The sequence below is a fragment of the Pan paniscus genome, chromosome 7 (genome assembly GCF_029289425.2).
Source record: "Pan paniscus chromosome 7, NHGRI_mPanPan1-v2.0_pri, whole genome shotgun sequence".
NCBI lineage: Eukaryota > Metazoa > Chordata > Mammalia > Primates > Hominidae > Pan > Pan paniscus.
In genome coordinates, this window is record NC_073256.2 from 87,670,715 (window position 1) to 87,698,605 (window position 27,891).

The 27,891-nt window shown below is 37.3% G+C and overlaps 1 long non-coding RNA gene across 4 annotated transcripts in view; it reads left to right on the top strand.

The window, feature by feature from the left end:
- The window catches only part of LOC134730981 (uncharacterized), a 216,040-nt gene that overhangs the window by 93,539 nt on the left and 94,610 nt on the right, over positions 1-27,891 (top strand). For 3 of the 4 annotated variants that reach the window (XR_010112950.1, XR_010112952.1, XR_010112951.1), the window contains exons 2-3: positions 20,724-20,826; positions 21,758-22,003. This is a non-coding gene — a long non-coding RNA (uncharacterized LOC134730981). Of the gene's footprint in view, positions 1-20,723; positions 20,905-21,757; positions 22,004-27,891 lie in introns of all 4 variants that reach the window. The other variant, XR_010112949.1, reaches the window with a different exon arrangement.

Genomic DNA, 27,891 nt, shown 5'->3' on the forward strand with positions numbered 1-27,891 from the left:
TGGTGTCGAATTACTGGGTTGCAGAATATGCATATTTTCCACTTTACAAGATAATGCCAAATGTCTTCCAAAGTGACTACCAGTGGGCACTCCCATTAGCATGTATGCAATTCCCAACATTTGGTATTGTTAGACTTAATTTTTGTAAGTCTTTTTTTTGTGTGTGTATATGTGTGTGTGTGCATCTTCATATTTTCTTATTTTTCATTCTCTGAGTATTAGTAGTATTAAGCCCTTTTTCTATATATTTATTTGCCATTCAGTTTTTATTCTTCTGTGAAAAGAAATTTGTTTTTCCCCATGGTTCTCTATTTGTTTGCTTCTTTTCTTATGTATTTGGACAAGTTTTTAAAAACTTTAAAATTTAAAAAATATTTGTATATTTGAAAACAGGAGCTCAAACCAATACTTGTACAAAAATGTTCATTGCAGCATTATTTATAACAGCCAACAAGTAAAAACGACCCAAGTGTTCATCAACAGAGGAATAAACAAAATATGGCATATGTGTACAATAGAATATCATTCATCAATAAAAAGAAAAGCATTCTGATACATGCCATGACATGAATGAACCTTGAAAAAATTCTTGTAAGTGCAATAAACCATAAGCAAAATGAGACATATTGTATAATTCTACATATATAAAGTATCTACAGTAGGCAAATTCATAGACAAAATGTAGATGAGAGATTATCAGGGGCTGAGAGGAGGAGAGAATAAGGAATTAACTGCTTAATGGTTACAGAGTTTCTCTTTGGAATAAATAAGTTTTGGAAATAGTGATGATGGTTGCACAACATTGTGAATGTAATTAATGCCACTGAATTGCACACCTCAAATGGTAAAAATAACAAGCTTTATGTTTTACATATATTTTACCACAATAAAAATAAATAGATAGGTAAGACATATTTGTGTGGGTCTACTTCTGAGCTCTCTATTCTGTTCCATTTATTTATGTGTCTATCCCTCCAACAGTACCATGTTTCCGTGATTTCTGTCACTATAAAATGTCTTCAATTTGTGTAGACTGAATTCTCCCACTTAGTTTTCTTTTTCAGAAGTATTTTAGCTATTCTAGTTCCTTTTCTGTATAAATTTTAGAATATCTTATCTATATCTACAATAAAAATATCTGGAATATTGATAGGAATTGGTTAAACCTGTATTATTATGTCTTCTTGGTGGGTTGACACCTGCATTTTTATGTTTCTGTATCCTTTTCAGGTTTTCTGTATTATAGTCTAATTTGTCTTATTTAAATAATACTGCCCTAGCTCTCTTATGTTTAGTTTTGGATGGCATATCATTTTTCTTTTTTTTTTCACTTTTTAATACTTTTTATTTTAATGATATTCTATAAGCTTGATAATTAAATGAAATGAATCAGTATAACAAGCTTAAAAAATCCTCAGAGTAAATAAAAAAACCAAGTTTAAGAAAGTCTTCCTAAGACATACATATCAATAGTAAGCACTATTCCAGTTTATAATATTATCTAGAGATTTTAATACACGGACTCAACTCTTTCTTATTGTAATTCAAGTTGCCTCATCCCAAGTTATCTTTTTTAGAAAAATCTTGATCCTCATCCCTTCCCCTTCTTCTTATACCATTTTGCTTCTGCCTTACATCCAACATTTGCCATGTTTTCTCTGGAACTCCTTGTCTAATATCAACCCAGCACATCATTGCCCTAAAATCTCCCCTAGATTTCTTTCTTACTTAGATAGGCTGGCTTAATGCAATCCTTCCCTTTGTCTTTTCTGTTCTTTTTTTAAATTTTATTATTATTATACTTTAAGTTTTAGGGTACATTGCACAATGCGCAGGTTAGTTACATATGTATACATGTGCCATGCTGGTGTGCTGAACCCATTAACTCGTCATTTAGCATTAGGTATATCTCCTAATGCTATCCCTCCCCCCTCCCCTCACCCCACAACAGTCCCCAGAGTGTGATATTCCCCTTCCCCTGTCCATGTGTTCTCATTGTTCAATTCCCACCTATGAATGAGAACATGCGGTGTTTGGTTTTTTGTCCTTGCGATAGTTTACTGAGAATGATGATTTCCAATTTCATCCATGTCTCTACAAAGGACATGAACTAATCATTTTTTATGGCTGCATAGTATTCCATGGTGTATATGTGCCACATTTTCTTAATCCAGTCTATGATTGTTGGACATTTGGGTTTGTTCCAAGTCTTTGCTATTGTGAATAGTGCCGCAATAAACATATGTGTGAATGTGTCTTTATAGCAGCATGATTTATAGTCCTTTGGGTATATACCCAGTAATGGGATGGCTGGGTCAAATGGTATTTCTAGTTCTAGATCCCTGAGGAATTGCCACACTGATTTCCACAATGGTTGAACTAGTTTACAGTCCTACCAACAGTGTAAAAGTGTTCCTATTTCTCCACATCCTCTCCAGCACCTATTGTTTCCTGACATTTTAATGATTGCCATTCTAACTGGTGTGAGATGGTATCTCATTGGGGTTTTGATGTGCATTTCTCTGATGGCCAGTGATGGTAAGCATTTTTTCATGTGTTTTTTGGCTGCATAAATGTCTTCTTTTGAGAAGTGTCTGTTCATGTCCTTCGCCCACTTTTTGATGGGGTTGTTTGTTTGTTTCTTGTAAATTTGTTTGAGTTCATTGTAGATTCTGGATATTAGCCCTTTGTCAGATGAGTAGGTTGTGAAATTTTTCTCCCATTCTGTAGGTTGCCTGTTCACTCTGATGGTAGTTTTTTTTTTTGCTGTGCAGAAGCTCTTTAGTTTAATTAGATCCCATTTGTCCATTTTGAATTTTGTTGCCATTGCTTTTGGTGTTTTAGACATGAAGTCCTTGCCCATGCCTATGTCCTGAATGGTGCTGCCTAGGTTTTCTTCTAGGGTTTTTATGGTTTTAGGTCTAACATGTAAGTCTTTAATCCATCTTGAATTAATTTTTGTATAAGGTGTAAGGAAGGGATCTTTCCTTACACCTTTCAGCTTTCTACATGTGGCTAGCCAGTTTTCCCAGCACCATTTATTAAATTGGGAATCCTTTCCCCATTGCTTGTTTTTGTCAGGTTTGTCAAAGATCAGATAGTTGTAGATATGCGGCGTTATTTCTGAGGGCTCTGTTTTGTTCCATTGATCTATATCTCTGTTTTCGTACAAGTACCATGCTGTTTTGGTTACTGTAGACTTGTATTATAGTTTGAAGTCAGGTAGTGTGATGCCTCCAGCTTTGTTCTTTTGGCTTAGGATTGACTTGGCAATGCGGGCTCTTTTTTTGGTTCCATATGAACTTTAAAGTAGTTTTTTCCAGTTCTGTGAAGAAAGTCATTGGTAGCTTGATGGGGATGGCATTGAATCTATAAATTACCTTGGGCAGTATGGCCATTTTCACGATATTGATTCTTCCTATACATGAGCATGGAATGTTCTTCCATTTGTTTGTATCCTCTTTTATTTCATTGAGCAGTGGTTTGTAGTTCTCCTTGAAGAGGTCCTTGGGCAAAAACTGGTTCAACCTATGCAAATCAATAAACGTAATCCAGCATATAAACAGAACCAAAGACAAAAACGACATGATTATCTCAATAGATGTGGAAAGGCCTTTGACAAAATTCAACAACCCCTCATGCTACAAACTCTCAATAAATTAGGTATTGAAAGGACATATCTCAAAATAATAAGAGCTATCTATGACAAACCCACAGCCAATATCATACTGAATGGGCAAAAACTGGAAGCATTCCCTTTGAAAACTGGCACAAGACAGGGATGCCTTCTCTCACCACTCCTATTCAACATAGTGTTGGAAGTTCTGGCCAGGGCAATTAGGCAGGAGAAGGAAATAAAGGGTATTCAATTAGGAAAAGAGGAAGTCAAATTGTCCCTATTTGCAGATGACATGATTGTATATCTAGAAAACCCCATTGTTTCAGCCCCAAATCTCCTTAACCTGATAGGCAACTTCAGCAAAGTCTCAGGATACAAAATCAATATGCAAAAATCACAAGCATTCTTATACACCAATAACAGACAAACAGAGAGCCAAATCTTGAGTGAACTCCCATTCACAATTGCTTCAAAGAGAATAAAATACCTAGGAATCCAACTTACAAGGGACGTGAAGGACCTCTTCAAGGAGAACTACAAACCACTGCTTAATGAAATAAAAGAGGATACAAAGAAATGGAAGAACATTCCATGCTCATGGTTTAGTCTTGGGATGGTGTATGTGTCGAGGAATTTATCCATTTCTTCTAGATTTTCTAGTTTGTTTGCGTGGAAGTGTTTATAGTATTCTCTGATGGTAGTTTGTATTTCTGTGGGATTGGTGGTGATATCCCCTTTGTCATTTTTTATTGAGTCTATTTTATTCTTCTCTATTTTCTTCTTTATTAGTCTTGCTAGCGATCTATCAATTTCATTGATCTTTTCAAAAAACCAGCTCCTGGATTCATTGATTTTTTTGAAGGTGTCTTTGTGTCTCTATCTCCTTCAGTTCTACTCTGATCTTAGTTATTTCTTGCCTTCTGCTAGCTTTTGAATTTGTTTGCTCTTGCTTCTCTAGTTCTTTTAATTGTGATGTTAGGGTGTCAATTTCAGATCTCTCCTACTTTCTCTTGTGGGCATTTAGTGCTATAAATTTCCCTCTACACACTGCTTTAAATGTGTGCCAGAGATTCTGGTATATTGTGTCTTTGTTCTTGTTGGTTTCAAAGAACATCTTTATTTCTGCCTTCATTTTGGTATGTACCCAGCAGTCATTCAGCAGCACGTTGTTCAGTTTCCATGTAGTCGAGTGGTTCTGAGTGAGTTTCTTAATCCTGAGTTCTAGTTTGATTGCACTGTGGTCTGAGAGACAGTTTGTTAAAATCTCTGTTCTTTTACATTTGCTGAGGAGTGCTTTACTTCCAACTATGTGGTCAATTTTGGAATAAGTGCAATGTGGTGCTGAGAAGAATGTATATTCTGTTGATTTGCGGTGGAGAGTTCTGTAGATGTCTATTAGGTCGGCTTGGTGCAGAGCTGAGTTCAATTCCTGGATATCCTTGTTAAATTTCTGTCTCATTGATCTGTCTAATGTCGACAGTGGGGTGTTAACGTCTCCCATTATTATTGTGTGGGAGTCTAAGTCTCTTTGTAGTTCTGTAAGGACTTGCTTTATGAATCTGGGTGCTCCTGTATTGGGTGCATATATATTTAGGATAGTGAGCTCTTCTTGTTGAATTGATCCCTTTACCATTATGTAGTGGCCTTCTTCGTCTCTTTTGATCTTTGTTGGTTTAAAGTCTGTTTTATCAGAGACTGGGATTGCAGCCCCTGCCTTTTTTTGTTTTCCATTTGCTTGGTAGATCTTCCTCCATCCCTTTATTTTGAACCTATGTGTGTCTCTGCATGTGAGATGGGTCTCCTGAATACAGCACACTGATGGGTCTTGACTCTTTATCCAATTTGCCAGTCTGTGTCTTTTAGTTGGAGCATTTAGCCCATTTACATTTAAGGTCAATATTGTTATGTGTGAATTTGATCCTGTCATTATGATGTTAGCTGGTTATTTTGCGCATTAGTTGATGCAGTTTCTTCCTAGCATCGATGGTCTTTACATTTTGGCATGTTTTTGCAGTGGCTGGTACCAGTTGTTCCATTCCATGTTTAGTGCTTCTTTAAGGAGCTCTTGTAGGGCAGGCCTGGTGGTGATAAAATCTCTCAGCATTTGCTTTTCTGTAAAGGATTTTATTTCTTCCTCACTTATGAATCTTAGTTTGGCTGGATATGAAATTCTGGTTTGAAAATTCTTTTCTTTAAGTATGTTGAATATTGTCCCCTACTCCCTTCTGGCTTGTAGAGTTTCTGCCAAGAGATCCACAGTTAATCTGATGGGCTTCCCTTTGTGAGTAACCCGACCTTTCTCTCTGGCTGCCCTTAACATTTTTTCCTTCATTTCAACTTTGGTGAATCTGACATTTATGTGTCTTGGAGTTGCTCTTCTCGAGGAGTATTTTTGTGGTGTTCTCTGTATTTCCTGAATTTGAATGTTGGCCTGCCTTGCTAGTTTGGGGAAGTTCTCCTGGATAATATCCGGCAGAGTGTTTTCCACCTTGGTTCCATTCTCCCCGTCACTTTCAGGTACACCAATCAGACTTAGATTTGGTCTTTTCACATACTCCCATATTTCTTGGAGGTTTTGTTCATTTCTTTTTATTCTTTTTCCTCTAAACTTCTCTTCTCGCTTTATTTCATTAATTTGATCTTCAGTCACTGATAACCTTTCTTCCGGTTGATCGAATCAGTTACTGAAGCTTGTGCATTCATCACATGTTTCTCGTGCCATAGTTTTCAACTCCATCAGGTCATTTAAGGACTTCTCTTCACTGGTTATTCTAGTTAGCCATTTGCCTAATCTTTTTTCAAGGTTTTTAGCTTCTTTGCGATGGATTCAAACATCCTCCTTTAGCTCAGAGAAGTTTGATTTTCTGAAGCCTTCTCCTCTCAACTCGTCAAAGTCATTCTCCGTCCAGCTTTGTTCCGTTGCTGGTGAGAGCTGCGTTCTTTTGGAGGGGGAGAGGTGCTCTGATTTTTAGAATTTTCAGCTTTTCTGCTCTGTTTTTTCCCCATCTTTGTGGTTTTATCTACCTTTGGGCTTTGATGACGGTGACGTGCAGGTCGTGTTTTGGTGTGGATGTCCTTTCTGTTCGTTAGTTTTCCTTCTAACACTCAGGACCCTCAGCTACAGGTCTGTTGGAGTTTGCTGGAGGTCCACTCCAGACCCTGTTTGCCTGGGTATCAGCAGCAGAGGCTGCAGAACAACGAATATTGCTGAACAGCAAATGTTGCTGCCTGATCATTCCTCTGGAAGCTTCATCTCAGAGGGGTACCCAGTCGTGTGAGGTGTCAATCTGCCCCTACTGGGTGGTGCCTCACAGTTAGGCTACTCGGGGGTCAGGGACCCACTTGAGGAGGCAGTCTGTCTGTTCTCAGATCTCAAACTCTGTGCTGGGAGAACCACTACTGCCTTCAAAGCTGTCAGACAGGGACATTTAAATCTGCAGAGGTTTCTGCTGCCTTTTGTTCAGCTATACCCTGCCCCGAGAGGTGGAGTCTACAGAGGCAGGCAGGCCTCCTTGAGCTGTGGTGGGCTCCACCCAGTTCGAGCTACCCAGCTGCTTTGTTTACCTACTGAAGCCTCAGCAATGGTGGGCACCCCTCCCACAGCCTCGCTGCTGCCTTGCAGTTCCATCTCAGACCGCTGTGCTAGCAATGAGCAAGGCTCCATGGGCATGGGACCCTCCAAGCCAGGCACAGGATATAATCTCCTCATGTGCCATTTGCTAAGACCCTTGGAAGAGCACAGTATTAGGGTGGGAGTGACCCGATTTTCCAGGTGCTGTCTGTTATGGCTTCCCTTGGCTATGAAAGGGAATTCCCTGACCGCTTGCACTTTCCAGGTGAGGTGTTGCCTCGCCCTGCTTTGGCTCTTGCTTGACAGGCCGCACCCACTGTCTTGCACCCACTGTCCGACATGCCCCAGTGAGATAAACCTGGTACCTTAGTTGGAAATGGAGAAATCACCCATCTTCTGCATCGCTCATGCTGGGAGCTGTAGATTGGAGCTGTTCCTATTCCCCAACTGAAGAACTTTTAACATTTTTTCATAATAAATTCCTGCTGTTAACAAATTCTTTCAGCTTTTGTTTGTTTGAATTTTTTTACTTTCATTTTCAAGGACATTTTTGTGGATATAGAATGATATAGTTTCCTTTTCTTTTCTCCCTCCCCAGTACTTCAATATTTCTCTTGCTTGTTGTTGTCTTTTGTTCTTGGGGTCTGTGGTTTGATATCTTTCATTGTTTGAGAGAAATTATCAGCCATTTTACTTTAAAATGTTTTTCTGCTTTATCTCTCTCTTCTCCTTCTGGGATTCCAAGGATAGTATATAAGACCACTTGACTTTGTCCCAGAGTTCTTGAATGTTCTGTCCTGCTTTTTTTTTTAACCATTTATTTTTACGTGTTAGCTCAGTTTGGGTAATTTCTATTGAGCTATCTTTAAAATCACTGATATTTTTCTTCAGTTGTCTGAAGTCTAGCAGTACATCCCTCAAAGGTGACCTTTTTACCTGGTATAATTTCTGTTTCTTTCTTTCTTTTATTTTTTATCTATCTGCTGAAATTCCACCATCTGTTTATGGATGCTGGCTATATTTTTTGCTAGAAACTTTAATACATTAATAACTATTGTTATTTTAACTATTTCTTTTGTAATGATTTTAGGCTTACAGAAGAATTGCAAAAATAGTACAAAGAGTTCCTATATGTACTTAACCCAGCTTCCCCTAATATTAATATCTAATGTAAGTATGGTACAATGATCAAAATAAAAAATTAAGATTGGCACAGTACTATTAACTAAACTACAGAATGTATTCAAATTTCACAATTTTTTTTTCTACTAAAGTCCTTATTTTGTTCCAGGATCCCAACAGGGTGCCACATTACATTTAGTTGTCATGTCTCTTTAGTCTCCTCCAACCTGTGTCAATTTCTCAGTCTTTCCTTTTCTTTAATGACCTTGATGCTTTTGGAAACTACTATTCAGGTTTTTGTAGCATATCCTTCCATTTTTTGTTGGTGGTAGTTTTCTCCAGAGTTGATTGAGAATATTGATTTTGTGGAAGTACGCCACTGAGGTGATGGGCTTTTCTCAGTGCATTATATCAGGGAGTTCATAGTATCAATATAATTTATTAGTGATGTTAACATTCATGACATAGTTTAGGTGGTATCTGCCAAGTTTCTCCACTGTAAATTAATATTTCCTTCTTTATAATTAATAAATATTTTGGGGGAGACATTTAGAGACTATAGAGATATCCCATTTCTCCTTAAATTTTTGTCCATGAATTTTAGCATTCATAGATAGACTTTATCTGCAGCAATTGTTACTGTAATGTTTTGATAGTCATTTTCTCTTTTTTTCATTTTGTCTACATTTGTTGACTGGAATTATTTTGTAAAGGTGACTTCTCCCTTCTTTGTTTGTTTGTTTACGTAATATGGACCCCTGGTAGCACCAATCTGTTTTCCATCTTTATAATTTTCCCTTTTCCATAGTGTCATATAAATGGAATAATATAATATATAATATTTGGGGTTATTTCATTTAGAAAAATACATTTAAGTGTTATCCATGTTGTTATTATTTTGATAAGCTACTCCTTTTTATTGTTGTATTATCCCACTGAAGGTATGTACCATTTTTTATCCACTTATCAGTTGAAGAATATCTAGGCTACCAGTTTTAGCACTATGAATATAGCTGCTGTAAACATTCATGTACAGACTTTTGTGTGAACACAAATTTTTAATACATTTGGATAATATGTAGGAGTAGGATTAGTGGGACACATTGTAAGTACATATTTAACTTTTTAAACTGTTTTTTGAAGTGGCTTTATCATTTTGCATACATTTTGAAAATTCCAGTTGTTACACATCTTTGGTATTATCAGTTTTTATTTTTTAATTTTAGCCATTTCACTAGGTGTATAATGGTATCTCATTGTGAATCATAGAAATTTTTTGTTTGATGTATTAAACACCTGTGTCATAACTGAATATTGTCCTGTTGATTGCTTTGTTTCTTGACAGTCAGTTTTTTCTTTTTCTTTCCCTTTGGAAAAATCTTATAATAATTGATTGAAATCAAGACATAATATGTAGGATAGTACAGACTGAGATTATTATTACTCGTGCCTGAAAATGGGCACAGCTTTTCTTCTCCTAGGTCTTTGATATGGGGTTTAAGGTTTTCTGGTTAGGAGCCAAGCTGGGTTTAGGTGGTGATGTTGCTACAATTACTCTTAATGCATCACTGTCTTCCAATGTTTCTAGCATTACTTTGTGATCAGGGTGAGGACTGGATTGCTGAGGGTTTTTCATAATGTTCATATTTCACTCCCAGTTTTAGACTTTCCTGTGCACTTCAGAGATGTCTCTCTATGCTCTTGTCTGTCCCAAAGTGGTAAACTGATGTTACATGTTGTTCAAGACTTGCTAGCTTGGTGGTGGAAGAATGGTAGACATTTTCTGTGATTCTGGTTCAGCCTCAGTCTTAGACAAGCCATGTGCCCCTAGGTCTTAGTGTTTAGGGCTTTCTCAGTGATCGTGTCTCCCCAGTGTTAGAGGCTCTCTCTCTCTCTCTCTTTTTTTTTTTTTGAGATGGAGTTTCGCTCCTGTTGCCCAGACCGGAGTGCAATGGTGCGATCTTGGCTCACCACAACCTCTGCCTCTCAGGTTCAAGTGATTCTCCTGCCTCAGCCTCCCGAGTAGCTGGGATTACAGGCATGCACCACCGTGCCTGGCTAATTTTGTATTTTTAGTGGAGATGGGGTTTCTCCATGTTGGTCATGCTGGTCTCGAACTCCTGACCTCAGGTGATCCGCCCTCCTCGGCCTCCCAAAGTGCTGGGATTACAGGCATGAGCCACCATGCCCGGCCAAGGCTCTCTTATGTTCTACGTCCATGCTAGTTTCAACCTCTTACTCCAGGGTAGTAGTCAATTTTGTTCCGCTTCCTTCCCCTGGCCGCAATAAGTTTTCACTTGTGCCTTTGAATGCTGGGGCCTGGGTGAAGGAAGCAACGTACCTAGGGCACAATATTTCAGGAAATCCTCACTCTCAGATTTGTGCAAATGCAAAGCTGACACTGCACAAACCAGGAAGTGAATGCCTTTTTCTATTTTGCCCCCTGGATGCTTTGCTTACCTCACCGGAGTCCTGGCTTTGGCCCTAGGGGTGACAGAGTTTTCTGCTCTTCCCCTTAAGCCAGAGTTTTCTGGCTTAAGGCTTTTTATTTAATAGGAAGAAGAATTTGGTTAGGACTTCATGCCTTTCCACACTGGCATCTGTTCTTTTCTCCAGACTTACACACAAGGGAGATGTTCCAGGTCTTCTTTCCTGCCCCAATACTGCTTATGAGCACCCAGTGAGATCTGTGGACAAGAAGAGCCTATGAGTGGATACAAACTCCTATTGTGTCTGTGATTCCAAGAAGATCTATACTTTCACTCTATTCTTCATCTTAACAGTATCTCAGATATTATAGCTGAAATTTTACCAACTCCTTTGCTAACGCTGTCTTTTTCCCATGCCCTTACCCAGGTAAGCCTGTCTGTGGAAGCACTTATCTTTGCTTAGATGTCAGGCTAGCAGGTAGCCCCGGGTTTTTAGTTCTAATGAGCACAGGAAAAAATACGACTTGCAAAATTATCTACATTTTTCTTGTTGCTAGTATAGGAGGAATGCTCTTTCTAGCTTTCTACAGCTTACGTAGAATTTTTCAATACTTTAAATATGCCATTTTCTTGTCTTCTGGTTTGCCTGTATTTTTACATAAGGAGTCAGAACTCACTCTTACCTTTGTTCCTCTGTATGTGATTATTAAAAATATCTGCTTTTATAATTTTCTGTAATTTTTCTCATAACTTTAACATTAGTGTTCAGAAATTTGATTATGATCTTCCTTGGTACGGTTTTATTTGTATTTATTTTGCTTTGGACTCAGTGACTTTCTTAGATATGTGGGTTTAGTTTATATTTTTCATCAAGTTTGGAATTTTTCAGTTATTATTTCTCTAAATTTTTTTCTATACCCTCTTCTTGCCTATTTCCTCTTGAACTCTGTAAATATGATAGACCTCTTGATGTTGTTCCATAATTCTGAAGTTTTGTTAAACTTTTTAGTCTTTTTAGTTTTTCTGTACTTATATTTGAAAAATTTCTCTTGCTTACCTTTTTCTTCTGTTTCTTGTCTATGTTTTTCTTCTGTTGAGTCTAACAAGTTCTTCTACTTGTCCAATTATTTAGTTTTTTTATTTCATATGTATTACCCCAGACATTTCATTTGATTATTTTTATATCTTTAATCCTTATCATTATTATATACGTTTCTAAAAAATCCTTGTACATACTTGTAGTAGCCATTTTTACATCCTTACTGCAAAAAATATTGTGTTTTTCATTCCTTTGTTTCTCCTGGACAGATTTTAAATTTGATTATGGGTCACATTTTTCATGCTTCTTCACATGTCTAGTAGATATATATAATCTATATTTGCCGACCACAGCAGATAAGATAACAATTAACAATAAGAGCAATGTTAATAGCATAAACGCTATTAGAAATCAAAAGTGGTATTGACAACAAAAATAAATACATACAGGAAAACCAGACACCTTAAATATAAGAACTTAAGAAGCACAATTATTTGGGAGCATTTATCTCAGGATCATCTTTATAACTCCAAATGATACCCTTTCTTAGCACAGCATAATTATTGATGATTAAAATGATGACTTGAAAAGTCAGAAAAAATGTGTTACATGTTCAGCACTCTCATTTAAAAAGGCAGCGAAATGTGAACCATTACAGAGATTCCTGCCTTTTCTCTCTTCTAGGTGTTTGATTCCAAGTTTCTTCTTGCCTCAAGGGCCTTGATAAGGCCTTGTCTGCTATGTGGAAGGCTCTTTTTTTCCTTTCTCTTTACCTGGCTAATTTCTGTTTATCTTTCTGGTTTTAACCTACCATTACTTCCTCAAAGAAGTCCTCCCTGATTTTTCAGTCAATATTAAGTTCCTCTGTTATACGCACTCTCATTGTACCCTAGACATTTCATCTATGGAGCTTAGTCATAATTATAGCAATTTCCACATTCATTTGTTTGGTGTTTATCAACACCACTATACTATGAACTCCATGAATGCATTGACCGTATCTGTTTTAGCTATTGCTAAAACATTGCCCAGTGAATGATAGATTTCAAAAAATAACTTTTCGAATAAATAATGTTCAACCTAAAACAGAAACAAACGTCAATATGTTGCAATACATCTATGAGACTTTGGTTTTAGTAAAAGCATACAGTATGACTAAATTCCTTATATATGCGTTTATTTCTTCTTAATACCTGGTAACAGTGTATGTGCTAAATATATGTTGAAGAAATAATGCTAAACGACAATGAATCACATTGGGGTTATTTTTCCTTATAGCCAGTGCTTTTCAGCACCTGAGAGTTGACAGTAACTGGATATTTTCACATTTTAATTACAAATTTAAATAGGCATCTATTTTCTTTTAAAATAGAGAAAGATACTTTAAAATTGTATTTGTTGTCAGATGCAACAACGTTGCAAATATAGAAAACTGCAACAGTATGTGTTTAATTAGCCACTTCAAACCCCACAGTTATTCCCATTTTACTTTTTTGGATCATAAACACTCTGTAGAGTCAAACTACCACAAGTAAGTACATTTGTCTCACCAAGTATTCCCCACATGGAAGCTGATATATTCTATAACTAATGATACCCATTTGGTAGCTAGAGACAAAAATGTGTTTCCTGGGAGGAAAAAAAAAACAACAACAAAGGTTATGTTTTAATGTAATGGAAGATTAGAAATCCTAAGCAATTTGCTTATCAATCAAAACATTGGAAATTTTGAAAAAAGGAGCTGTCTAGTTAACAGAGTTTTCACCTGGGGCTCATTAGTGGTTCTAAAAGTGGGTCTTTCTCTAGTTTCTAACTAATGTGCTGCTGGGAGTTAGGCCAGGTGTTCCTTACACTGATTTCCACTCAAAGCAACTTTATCTGAAAGCCCATCACCTTCACACCACACAAGTGCAACTCTGTTCACTGGTTTCAGTAAATTAGCTCAGTCTCTACTACTGTGCAAAGACCAAGATGAGTGGCTGGTTTCAGATAATAAGCACTGAGGACCCTAAATTATTTTGCCAGTTTGTCTTTTGTTAATGGGAATTCAAGCTGTTCAAATTCAGTTGTTGTTTTCTTTTTTCCTTTTTAAAAACTTGTCTTGCCATATTGAAGGAATTAAGTAAGAGTCCTCTTAGTCACTTTAATGAATTTTTTGAGCAGTTAAAGCAGCAGGATAATATTTTTAAATGAAAAAATTTAAGTTTACAACCATTTAGAGTTTACAAACAATACCTATTTGTCTTCTACCATGTCTCAATGAGAGTAACTGTCACTCAGCATGGCAGAGGAACTTGCCCCAATTCAGTCTGGTTTCTCCTTTCAAACTTCCCCCCAGTTTTCCATAGCTAGAGCAGACTTCCATTCCTCTTGTACTATGCCTTGCTGAGAAATCCCTTGACACATTCTTTCCTTTAATTTAATGTAAGACCTGGCCTTAAAATCTTTCTGTGTTATAGACTTCCTTTTGAAATCTTGGGCAGCTCTGAAAACAGAAAATATAAAACTGCACCAGACTGTACCAAAACCTGTTCTGAGGGCGATTCAGCAGGTTTGATTATATTCCAAGTACCTGTGAATACCCCAGGCTGAAGAGCTTTCATGAGCCATTATGAAAAAAATGTAATTTTAATGATTTAGGGAAATGGGAAACAAGGAATAAAGGATCATAAGGGGGAGACAACCTACAACTCCAGTGTAAACAGGGAGTCAGAGAAAGGTAGAAAGAAAGAAGCTTAAGACAGGTAATGGCAGAATGAATATATTATAATTCTGAAAGCGAATTTCAGTATAATGAGTGACAGTATATTTCAGCTGTGTCTTCTAGATTAGATCAGGAGAATTTAATTCATATGGCAGAGAAGAGAATTGTGTCCTGTGTACTTAGAAGAGGACATGGGTTTCTATCTTCTTTGAGAAAGCAGAAAGACCATTTTCACGATCACTGATTATATAAAGACCTGTATTAGACTGACCACATCCTGATGCACGTGGGGAGGAAATGCACTTGGCATGTGGAATAATCTGGGACCATAAGTATCCTCTTGCTAGAGAGGATTTGTATGTTTTCCTGAGTCTCTTTTAAAGGGCAATAAAATTTTTTTCACTTGGAAGTTGCATGTAATACATTCTGGGAATAGTGCCTTGTCGTTAAATACTGAGTAATTTATGGTAGCAAGAAGAACCAACTCCTAAATTTGTTCATTTTACTTCCACTATAGTGTCCAGAGAGGATGGTGGATAGTGTTTTCACCAGATGAGGCCTTCTTTTGGGGTACTGATTTATATGACTGCCCTGATGGGTGAGAAAGAACTTAGAAAGACTCTCCCTAGCTGTGTGATGCTCCCTGTTTACCATCAGAACAAGGAATGACTCCACATCCCATCCCATTTCTCCCATGATCAGGGCATCTGTGTTCTAGAGAGACCCATGGGCTTCCTCTTCCATAAAGTAGCTGCGGGCATACCTCTTACCTTGCCTTAGGCTTCTAAAATACTAAATGCACATACTGAATCTACTTGCTCCTGTTACTCTTAGAGAAATGAGACAGTGGGTAAAAATCCACCTCCTTGCTTCCAAAGAGAGAGTGGTTGTTTGTGTTTGGAATATTAGGTCAATCTAGGAGCAACATTGAAATCATTTGCCTGCTTGACCAATTAGGATAGCATAGGATGTGGTCTATACAGTCAGTCACAAAGAACCATCATCAACAGATGATCTTGTTTAATTGTAAAGGACTTTTCTCTCACATACTTTTAAAGTATTTAAATAACCCTCTAAGAGTGGATAACTATCACCCAGGTGGTTTTTCTGGATGAGTTGGATGAAGGTGGTAGAAATCACTTATATAAATGTATTTGAAAAACCATGAAATCACTTTTCCCCCATAGGCCTGTGCTGAAACCACTTTCTGGTTGTTAAGCCTTAACAAACAAACACAAACCCTTTCAAGCCACTGAGAAGGTGTTATAGTTATGGTATGGCACCTGTAGTTAAAGATATAGGGGCTATACAATTTGGAACTAGAAATTAATTCAATAAAGCTCATAAATTTTGCTGATGTTTGGGTCCAATATACAGTCCATTATACATTAAGGAGGTAAACACTGGATTTAATTGTTCACTTCAGAAACTAGTTGAGCTGTTTCTGCTGCTCCTATCAGCCTTTGGTAAAAACACACATACTCGATCAATCTAAAATATGGGTGATTTATGATCCTCAGCAGGTATTTATTTGAGAAGGAAATCACAGCAGGTCCTGGTTCATACTCATATATGGCCCTCACAAAACTCAGCCTACTGACTACCTTTCAAAAAATTATACATGTGTAACTCCAGTCCTTGTTCTGCTTTTAATGATACCAATGTAACTGAGACCTTCCATTTACCTGGTTTGGTAACCTGTAAGTGGGACCATAGGTTCTGGTTCAGGAAGTCAAAATCTCAAATAAAAACTAGAGATATAATGAACTCCCTATTTTTGGATTTGCAGCAGACAGAGGCAAGCGCATAGTTTTGGACTATATCTTGAAGCTAAATCTCCTCCTTAGAGAGGTAATATGAGTATAGGAAAAGTGAACTTTGCTCTGTGAGAGGCTGGGAATGTCCCTAATAAACTTGCGTCCAAAACAAAAGAGAGAAAGAATGCAAAGAAGGAAGGGGGAGGGAAGGAAGGAGGAAGGAAGGAAGGAAGGAAGGAAGGAAGGAAGGAAGGAGTGAACAGAGGTCTTATCAGGGTCTTATGCTATTTAGTGTTCCTTTTTAGTATTTCTTTTGAACAACAACACTTAGGAATTAAATAATATTCTCTGTCCAGCATGTTTAATGTGCTTTCATTCCTGTCCTGTGGCTTTCTCCATCTCCAAGTCATGAATTATTTCTGCAGCCCACTCACTTTCCACCCTAACTTTCTTACTTCTGTTATTCTTCTCTTACAGCTTTCTGTCTAAATATTTTTTCTTTCTTCATTCTCTATACAGAGTAAAATTGTCCTCATGAGTTTCACATGTGACTAAATTTTTAACTACTGTATGAATTTTTGTTGTTGACTTTTATAAAACTAGTTTTTACTTGCTATTAATTTAATATGAAAGCTATAGACTATAGCTTATTTGGAATATTATTTGGAATATTATATTATATTACAAGAACTAGGAATTTCTATGAAAAACCCCAAAGAAAGAAAGAGATCCTGAAAGGTCAAATAGGTAGCTAGATTACAATGAATATATTAACAAGAGTGGTCTAATATTTTTCAAAGTAGATTAGGAAGAGGATGCAACCTTCAGGAATCATCCCCGCTAAGAAGAGACTGTCATAGCCTTTGCCATTTTCAACCAGTTCCTTACAATATCTGGGGTCTGATAATTTCAAGAAAATGGGAATCTGTTTGGGGTTAGCTTTGGGATTTGTGGCACATTTTTGTAAGTCTTAGATCATGTAAAAAGCTTATCAGTAGTAATGAAGATCTCTGTAATGAGATTTCTTAATTTCCTTTGTGATTTCCTTCTGGTTGCGAGGATTGTTTAGAAATACATGACTTGGCTTCTATTTTTTACTTTAAAAACTATCATTTTATTACTAACTCATAGTTTTATTTTATCATAAGAGGGAAACTAAATTCTGTATGTTATCTATCATTTAATATTTATTTAGTCCTAAGTTTTGAGTTCCTTATGTGGCTAATGTGTGGTTTGCTCTTGTAAATATTCCTTGACTATTTTATGTTTGATATAGAGTATTATACATGTCTAAAAGCTTGAGCCTATTAAGTATATTGGCATTTCCTTGATATCTCTACTTAGTTTATGTCTACTTGATTGAATTAGTTTATGAGACGAATGTGCTAAAATCTTTAGCTGTAATAATTGATTTTTCCATCTGACATTCTATCAGAATTTCTTTTTGCTATTTTGAGGCTGTCCATGTAGGTTTATAATATCTTCTTTTTTTCTTTGTTCCTTTAGCCATTATTTAACATTTCCCTTTATGTCATTATATTGTGTTGTGTAGTACAATTGCTACTTTAGGAATCTTTTGATATACATTTTTCTGGTCTATCTTTTTTCTTACTTTTATTTTCAACCTCTCTGTGTCTTCTGTTTTAAGTGTGTCCCTTCTGGACAATATATTAATTGGTTTGATTTTTTTGTATCCAATATGAGAACTTCTGTCTCTTAATTAGTAAATTTGACTCATATACGTTTATTGAAATTACTTCATGTTAGAATTTATTTCTTAAATTTCATTTTATATCTTTCCTTTCCTTTTTCCATTTTTGAGGTGGCTTTCCATTGGATATTTCAAGTTCTCGTCTATAATTCTAAAAGTTAAACCTTATAATTTTTTCTCTACTGTGGTTACTTGCCTCAAACTCATATTCAGTTTTATTCACTTTTCTTGAATTCTTAAACATATTAAGTTTTAAAAAATAAGAACCCGGAACATTGTCTCCTTCAGCACCACATTATATTGATACTGTAAAAGTTTATTTACAGGTTGTTGATAGATATACTTCCTTTTGTTACTTTGAGCCTTACTTGTCTCATTGTTTTGCTTTATCATTTCAAGGAATGATAAACTTCAAAGTCATTGATTTCTTTTACAATTAATAACTTATGAACTAGCTCCTAAATTTTTCTCTTCACATTATTTGAATACTTTCTCTAAGAGTGTTTTCAAGGTAGATCTTTGCATAGAAAATCTGAGGCCTGATGTGTCACTGAATATTTGTATTACACATTCATATTTTAATAACATTTTAGCTTGTTATCAAATTCTGGAATAAAGTTATTTTTCTTTAATACATACAAATATTAGTGTATTGTGTATCTAGCATTGCTGTTGGTAAGTCTGATCGCAACTTTATTTTTATTCTTTTGTAGATGATCTGTTATTTCCTTCTGCATGCTTTTAGAATCTCTCTTGGTATTTGATATTCTTAAGCCTCACTTCGTATGATATTTTTAAGTCTCTCATTAAATCCCCCCACTTCTTATCTGTACTGTTTAACACATTCAAATAGAAGTCTTTATCTTTTATTAATTGTAAAAAAATTATGTTTTTTCAAAGATTTTTTTCTTCTCTTCATATGCTTTCTTTCTGGTACTCTTATCATGCATATGTTGGCACTTCTACATCTGTCCTTTATATCTATTACTTCTCTTTGTCTATATTTTCTCTTTTTACATATTTAAAATTTTCTTCTTGGAGAATTACTGAATCAGGCTTTCTATCTCTTTAAAATTCTTCAACTGCACCCATCCTATTGTTCATCCCATCTACCATACTCTTTATGTCAGTGTTTGTATTTTATTTATCTAATATTTCCACTTTTTGATTATTTCTGGTTCTTGATTTATGTTACAAATATTCCCTATGATCTCTCCTTTAAATATTCTTATCAGGATATTGGAAATTCTTGATTTTCACAACTCTGCTTCAGTGGCATATGTTTAGCTTTTTGTCTTCTGAATTAATTGGGCTTCTGATGGTCCCTAGATATATCAGCTACTCAGTCAGAAAACATACATGGGGAAGAAACTGAAGTTCATGCCACAAACTGTAGCAGCTTTGGAACAGAAGGGACCAGACAACCTCAAGGAGAATGGGCCCAAATACCAAAAATTTACTCTTGGTGACCCTTGTTGCTTCTACTGGACAGGCAACTCTCTTGGGCAGGATTTTACTTTCGCACACTTAGAAAGATCCTGCACCAGGGAAAATCGGTCTCCTGGGGAGGTATTCCAGCAACCATGCAAGTTTGGAGGCGAAGGGGTTGGAGAACCAAATGCCCAAGGGCAGCTACTTAGCCAGCACCCACTACCTGCCTTCATTAATTGTTCTCACAGGCAGGCCTTTTGAACCACCCTGGTACAGAACACCAACCCTGGTGCTTTGGGCTGTCTGTGCCATTTCTGGGAATGAACGAGTAGTTACTGTATCAACTCAAAAAAAAAAAAAAACAGGATGAAGGACAGAGAATTAAACAATTCCATCCAGCTTATCCTTTCACTGCCACTTGGGCAACACAGAGCCCCCAGCTGGAGTTGCTCAGCTCCTAGGCACATCAGCTCAATGTGGTCTGTAGTGTCAGCAGGGGAAGTTGTTTCTATTGTTTCCTGGAGTCCAGGCTTCTCTTTGGCTGCTATGGTTTCTCCAGGTTTATTTTTAGGGAGGAAGCTAGCAGTGTATGTACCATCTTGACAGTAACCAGAAGCCATGAAAGGAGTTCTAACTTGTGCTTCTGAGGAAAGTCTCTTTTTATATGCTGCTCAATGTCATTTACTCATCGAAAAGGTATTTATACAGTAAATTGCTAGGGGAAAATGCCTCAACTTTCTTATTGAACTTTCAGAATTCAGTGGTCAGATAATAATTGTTGATTTCCTAACCTTTAAAAATGTTAGAAAAACTTTTCATGTGATGTAATGTGACATTTGGTTATGTTACAAATGGCATGTAGTTAAAACTGCTGAACATTATCATAATTTTATTAGTTTCCTATGTTGAATTGTTATCACATATTTTGTCCTGCCCAATTATCCAAATCCTTAGTGACTATTAATTACTGAGGAAAAGCAAGCATGGCCAAGTCAATGATATATGCAGGCACTCCTTGCTCTAGACAGGATCATAAAAATGACCGTATGAGCTGAAACCATACATAGTAGTCTTAATAATCAATGGGGAAAAATTATGATTGTTCTGTGACCTTTAAAATTTCTTGTCAAAACATTGAAATCTCTTTTACTGTTGTTTATAAATGTATAAGGAAATTAAAAAATATGGTAAAAGGTTTTTTTAGTATGCTGTAATTTAAAGCATTAGAAATGGGACTTAAAGTGTTTTATACTTTTGTAAAAGAACTTATGAAGAATAGTTTGAGCAATGTTTGTCTTCTCATGTATAACTTATAGTACTAAGTGAGCATTTTTTTCTAGGCTTTGGTGAATCTTGACAGCCCATTCTAAGTTTGGATCAGCTTCCAACATTTTATCCTTTGCACTTTCAACCTTGTGAAGTATCTCTGAGTATCCATTTAAGGTAAAGATTTTTAATGGCATCAGTTTCTCTGGGAGATCTTCATCCTTTTCATCACTACAAGTTTTTGCATTTCTGTTGGTAAGTTCATCTTCACCATGTTCTTCTGGCTGCAAATCTAGAGTCTCTCCATCAGTGGCAGTGTCAACATTCCATAATCAGCTATTTCTTCTAGAACTCTATTTACATTCAATACAAATTTCACTTCTAGCATCATCACTTTTTCTATTTGTGTGTGTGTGTGTGTGTTTCACTTTCATATTTGTTGGCCAGTTTCCTTTTCTGATTATCCATTTGTGTAAATATCACATGGGTTTACCTCTGGGAGACATGGCCCTGATACCAACACACACTTTGCTGTCTATGCATGAACTGAATAACTGAGATGCAGTGACCCATCACCAACAGACTGGAACAAGTAGCATTAGTGGTCCATTGATTATGATAAGCATCTGCTATTAATGTAATGATCTGTGGGAAAAGAGCTGGCAGCAAAGTCTATATTTTATGCAATTACTCCCACTTAATATACCGTGAAATTTGTTGGAGGATTGTTGTTATTTAAATAATTGTAACTGAAATTCATACATATAGAAAGTATGCACAGTTAAACTACCCATCTATATTTTATAACAAGGCCAGTCATTTACCAACTGGGTGACTGTGGTGGCTATAAAAGTATGCCCTCACATGTCTGCTAGAGGAGGTGTTTGATGGATGGCTTCAGGTGCTGAGATTTGAGCCTACCACTGTGTTCCTGCCAGGCCCACATTTCCCATAGGCTGCTCCTGGCTAATGCCTAACTTTTGCAATGTCTGACTTGGGCAACTTTTGCTCAAGGATTCCCCACCAGCTGAGCTAAAACTTTTAGAAATGCATTCCAGTCTGTGGCTCTTCCTATGTAACCCTCCTTCCTTCCCTCTTTCCTTTACAGGGGTTACACCTGAATCCCGGTCCAAAGGCTGTCCCACCTCCTCTAACTCTTTCCCTTCTGGATATTTCCTTCAATAAATCTGTTGCACATCTAACCTCATTTTGGCATCTGCTTCTCAAAGGTTTTTTAATACAAATAATTCTGAGAGTGGGCCAAGAAAACAGGAGTAACATGAAGTTTGGAACTGGATGTGTCGCCACCTGGCAGGTGAAGAGAATACCATCATGAGTGCCATGGAAGATACAGGTAGTCCCTGGAGTTTAATTTCTCAGGTGGTGAACTGGAGAAATGTCCAGATGAAGTAGAATGATTACAGAGGTGATGATTTGAGCATTTGGAAGAACACATACAAAGTCTGCAGAGCTGGCTAGTTATTGCTAAGTTGTATAAGTGCCCCTCAGAAGGATAACTAGAAAGAGGGTCATTAACAAGCAGTTACAGGGTGACAAAGAGGTCCTTCTCTCTTGTGCTGAAAGAGTAGAGGTAGTTAGGCAGTAGACTGACGATCCAATAGAGTCATGGATGCCAGAGACATTTGAATGCTCGGCCAAGGCACGTCTGCCAGGTTAAGGTCAGAGCACTGGTTAAGAAAACCTGAGATCCTGAAGTTCAGGTTGGGGACAAGACATCAGTTAATTTATTTTATTTGTTTGTTTATTTATTTAGAGATGGGGTCTTGCTATGTTGCCCAGGCTGAATTTGAACTCCTGGGTTCAAGCAACCCTCCTGCTTTAGCTTCCTCAGTAGCTAGAACTGTAGGTGCTTGCCATTGTGCCAGGCCCAGGGACAGGAAATCTAAATGGTTGACTCTGAGTATGTTGACTCTGCACAACCTCTGGAGCCACAGAGCTTATGATGGGGGGGCCCACCCTCTTCTAGTACAAGCTAGCACTCCTGGTGCTGGAAGTCACTGCACAAGCTGCTCGGCAGAGGCAACAGGTGCCCCTCAGGAGCTGCCCCACCCACTCTTCTGGCTGCCAGTTGGTAACCAGCCAGTTGTTAATCTCATGGTATTGTCCCTCCAGTAGGAATGATGGAAAATAATGATAACACAAGAAGTTGTGGGAAGACAAAGGAGGATAACTTAATTCAGTCTTGATCAAAGGAGGAATAGACAGAATAGACTACTCAGCAAAAGTCAGGCATGAATTGGGGGTGTAAACCTTGGTGGAAGAGGAATATTCACATGGAAGAGAAGAGGAGAGGGAGGGGAATTCTACATAAAAGGCATGGCATGTGTAGAGGCAGAGAGGTTTTAGAAAATACAACATTTTCAGAAGCTGAAAACAGTTCAGTATATCAGAAGCACAGGCAATATCAAGGAGTACTGAGAGATGAGATACAGGTTGTGCAAGTGTCTTGCATGTTATCATATTTAGCTTTTGTGAAGAACAGTATGAGTAAGCCCAGGATGAATTTAGCTGTAGAGGGAGGGTGAATTACGTGATTACACTCATGTTTATCAACAATTACTTAGTGTCATAAAATTATGTATGCATATATGCACTAATGTAGTTATCCTTCTTTTAATTCAGTTGGTAGCGGAAATGAAGTTGTTAGTTTTCAATAAAAATGTTACAGGAAAGAGGTCCCGATCCAGACCCCCAGGGAGGGTTCTTGGATCTCCTGCAAGAAAGAATTCATGGCAAATCTGTAGAGTAAAGTGAAAGCCACTTTATTAATAAAGTAGAGAAATAAAAGAGTGGCTACTCCATAGACAGAGCAGCACTGAGGGCTGCTGGTTGCCCATTTTTATGATTATTTCTTGATGATATGCTAAACAAGGAGTGGATTATTTATGCCTCCTCTTTCTAGACCATATAGGGTAACTTCCTGTCATTGCCCTGGCATTTGTAAGCTGTTGTGGTGCTGGTGGGAGTGTAGCAGTGAGGATGACCAGAGGTCACCCTTGTGGCCATCTTGGTTTTGGTGGGTTTTAGCTGGCTTCTTTACTGCAACCTGTTTTATCAGCAAGATCTTTATGGCCTGTATCTTGTGCCAACCTCCTCTCTCATCCTGTGACTTAGAATGCCTTAACTATCTGGGAATGCAGCCCATTTCATCTCAGCCTTATTTTACCCAGCTCCTATTCAAGATGGAGCTCCTCTGTTTCAAACGCTTCTGACAAAAACATTCACGATATAAACTTTATTTTTAAGATTAGATGGAATTAGAGCTATAAATTGACGTGGAACTCGCCCCCCTAAAATGTCTGTGGAGATTGTATAGGTGGTTTAGAAGATCCAGTCAAGTTGAATTCACTAGATTTTCATCTGAATCCTGTTCCTCAGGAGGCCTTTTTTTTTTCAGTAGGAAGACCAATTTTTAGTGTCTGTTTTTCACAGAACTCTTCCAGTCAGTATTTGTTCTAATAGTTGAAAGAGAATGACTTTAGAAAGTTATTTGTGGAGGCTCAGAAGCCACAGGGAAATAAAAAGATTTGAAAATTGTTATAAAAATTAAAGGTTATGGAGGAAGGACAGCTCTGTAATACAGATTGGGATTTTCTCAGGAACCACTTGAGATAGTAGTTGTCCTTGGATACATACACTTCTTCCTGGAATCTTGACTTCATGAGAACCTGGGCTGACAGAAAATAATGCCTTGGACCTCACCTCTGTGTGATTTCTTTTTTCTACAAATTGGAACCAATATATTTTAGAATACTTGTTTTGTATTTATTTTCTTTCTTTCTTTCTTTCTTTTTTTAAGACAGAGTCTTGCGCTGTTGCCCAGGCTGGAGTGCAGTGGCGTGATCTCGGCTCACTGCAAGCTCCGCCTCCTGGGTTCATGCCATTCTTCTGCCTCAGCCTCCCAAGTAGCTGGGACTACAGGCGACCGCCGCCACGCCTGGCTAATTTTTTTGTATTTTTAGTAGAGATGGGGTTTCACCATGTTACCCAGGATGGTCTCGATCTCCTGCCCTTGTGATTCACCTGCCTTGGCCTCCCAAAGTGCTGAGATTACAGGCATGAGCCACCGCACCCGGGCACTTGTTTTGTATTTCTTAGTGAGATAGCAAATCGTTGGAAAGTTGGTTCCATTAAGGAGCTGTATAAAAGATTAGGATTTATTTTAAATGTTGTTACAAGGGTTATTTGATATTTCAGACCTGAAGATCCAAAGCAACACAATAAGAGAAAAATATTTTGTCTGACCAACTTGGATTTTGTTTTGTGTGGGATAGAAGGAGATGCATCAAATTCTTTCCTGGAATTTTCCCTAGGATTCTCTAAGTGTGGGGTTAACTATTATTTTTATATCTATATTTTTGTTTGTTAATGGGATATTAAAAATGGACTTGATGAGAACTGAAAATGTCATTTCCTGATTGGGCAGGATTTGACTGATCAATGGAAAACAGTTTTGTCATGGCTTCAAATGGATTCCCTGTGAATCCTTCCAGTACTTCCAATTCCAGATGCTTCATAAAAGCCATCAGTATAATGAATTAGACAGAAATATGAATCCCTCATATGGTATTTTGACCCCAGCTGGTAATATGACTGTGATCCGAGGCAAGAATTTCCAGAAGTACTAAATGCAATTGGAATAGCAGCAATAGATATTAGTTTCAGCTATCATGGTATCAGATTTTCATTCTCCTCCAGCCTGGTGCTACATGAAGAATACAAGCAGTCCTGTGAGATACTTTCCGAGTCTGAAGCTTTTATGTCCGGATCCCCAGAATCTAAATCCCTACTTGCACAACAAAAAGAGAACCTGGAAAATATGTTGGGAAATGAGAGTGGGGATAACAAACCTAACATTCGTTAGGAATCTGTCCAACATGGCTCACAATGTGGTGCACTGACAGTAAAGTGGCCCAGCCCCCTGGGCCCCAGAGGAAGAGTTAAAAGACACCCAGCAGCTGTTCCCTTTTCTCCGGAGGCCAGAAGAGGAAATGGGTTTATGCTGGAGCAGGAGGGATTTAGCCTGGTATATGAAAGGATTTCTGCCTCAAGGTAATGCTTTCTCACGAACAGCACAATCACATCACCTGCTTCTGTTATTTAAAAACGCAGAATCTAGTGTCTTCTGATGGCAGGTTAGAGACCACTGATCCCTGGAGTTCCAGAGGCCCACTGGATGGCTCTTTTTAATATTCCGGAAAGCCTAATCATAGAGATTAAACATTTAAACACTATTATTCTGCTCCTCGAATAGACTACTAAGAATATCTTTCTGAAAACCCTTTTAATGGAATGATATTGGCTCAGTATTATCTCATGTTGGTCATATGCTCTTATTTTAATAAATGTTTTCTGTGAATACAAATACAGAATTCATTGTGACTTAATTTTAATCACTTGTTTGCTGGTCAAAATTCTACAAAAACTCGGGCCCGATGAAAAAGAAAGAAAAAATTAAAAAGAAGCTCTTGGTGTTAAAAGGCAGGAATCTGCTTTTCTATCTACTTTTTAAAGAAGGGGACAGCAGAATGTATTACACTAGACTTGGGGTTCAGATACATCTGGGTTAGACGTCTAACACTTTATATACTGTCTACAAGCACTTTTTCTAGCCTCAAAAACCCTTTACTTTGCTCATTTTAAAATAACAATAATACTCAACTTGCAGATAAACTGTGACTATCATATGAGAAAATATCACATGTGATATGTGCACACGCAAGACTAGCCTTGAAGGTCTCTTGTTCTGAGGAATATGGGAACACAGAAATAAATTTTCCAGAAAAGAAATCAACAAATACTTGAAGTCATGCAATTACAAAAGGAGAAATGTCAAATGATCTTCAAAATGACGAAGTCATACGACCATTGCCTCAAACTCACATGCTTGTCTGTTAGTTTGTCTTCACTATATAAATGGAAGGGACTGTTGCAAAAACATAAGCAATAAGAATGAAGAGCTTTCATTAGTGACAGCGATTTTATTTATTTATCTTTTTGCTGTCTCTGCCTTCTTGGTTATTGGTCTTTTTACTAACAGAGCTTTAACATAGTTGGTTATGTATTCAGCTCATATATTATTTATAGGTTCTATGTGTTGTGATTTATTCATTGACTTCTCAAGGCTTAACCATTCTTTAATCCATTGAAAAATAAATGTGATGTAGTTCTTTGGAGCTGCTGTCCATATTTTTTTTATTTCTTTCGGCATTTTACCAACAGCTCACTCTTACAAAAGAGATAACAGGGAACCCAAGTTCCTGCATTAGACCATATCTTTCTTTGGATTACACCAAATCTTTTTATCGCCTTCGAGTTGGATGGGCTGTCCTGCTTCTCTTATTCATGTGTAGGTGATATTTTGCTTTGTCCATTCTGCAGGTTATCCAGGTGTTTTACAGACAAGGCTGAATGGGAGAAGATGCCCCACCTCCTACAGGAAAGGGCTAATGGCAGCTGCCTGGATATGGCAGCAATTTTGGAGGTGGACAACAATTCAGTGTAGACACGTTTGTGGCTCTTCTATGGAAAATGCCAGCCTGCTTTCCCAGGAGTATCTCACTTGGAGCTTCTCTTTCTGCTTTACTTGTAGCAATTTATTACCGAAGCCATCAGCTGTATGTTTAATCTCGTTTTGAGGTTTCCAAATAGGAATAATTCAAAAGTAGACCTGGATGGTTTAGGTTAGACAGACACATGGCTATGATGAATATCAGTCCTTGGCAAGGTTGATTTATGTACTCTTTTTAAGTAATAAGGAAACATCTCTAACTATTTTATGTTACAAGAAAGAAATTTATAATATGAAAGGCTGAATGTTTCTATTTTTTAAAGCAAATCAGAAAATAATTGTGTGGCTGCATATGGTGAAGAGGTAAAATTTGGATAGGATAATCTTTTCAGGCAAAATTATCTCAAAGTTTGAAAGGATTCTTTTAAAAGAAAGAGTGTGTAGAAATATATAAAATACATCATGTTCCTGTATTAGACAAGAATTCCAGAGAGGCTGGAAGTTTCATCCTCAGAAGTTTATACTTAAAAGATAAACTCGAGCTGTGTGTTTCCCCTAGGGGCTGGCTCAGCCATTAGAAGACCAACCATGTCCGCAAAGGCCAACACTGTCAGCCTGTCCAAAGTTCATCTTCCTAGTGGAACTTGCCTCAAAATGCAATTAGTAGGACATTTGTAGAAATCTTTTCAGTGTATGGTTACAGAGAGTGT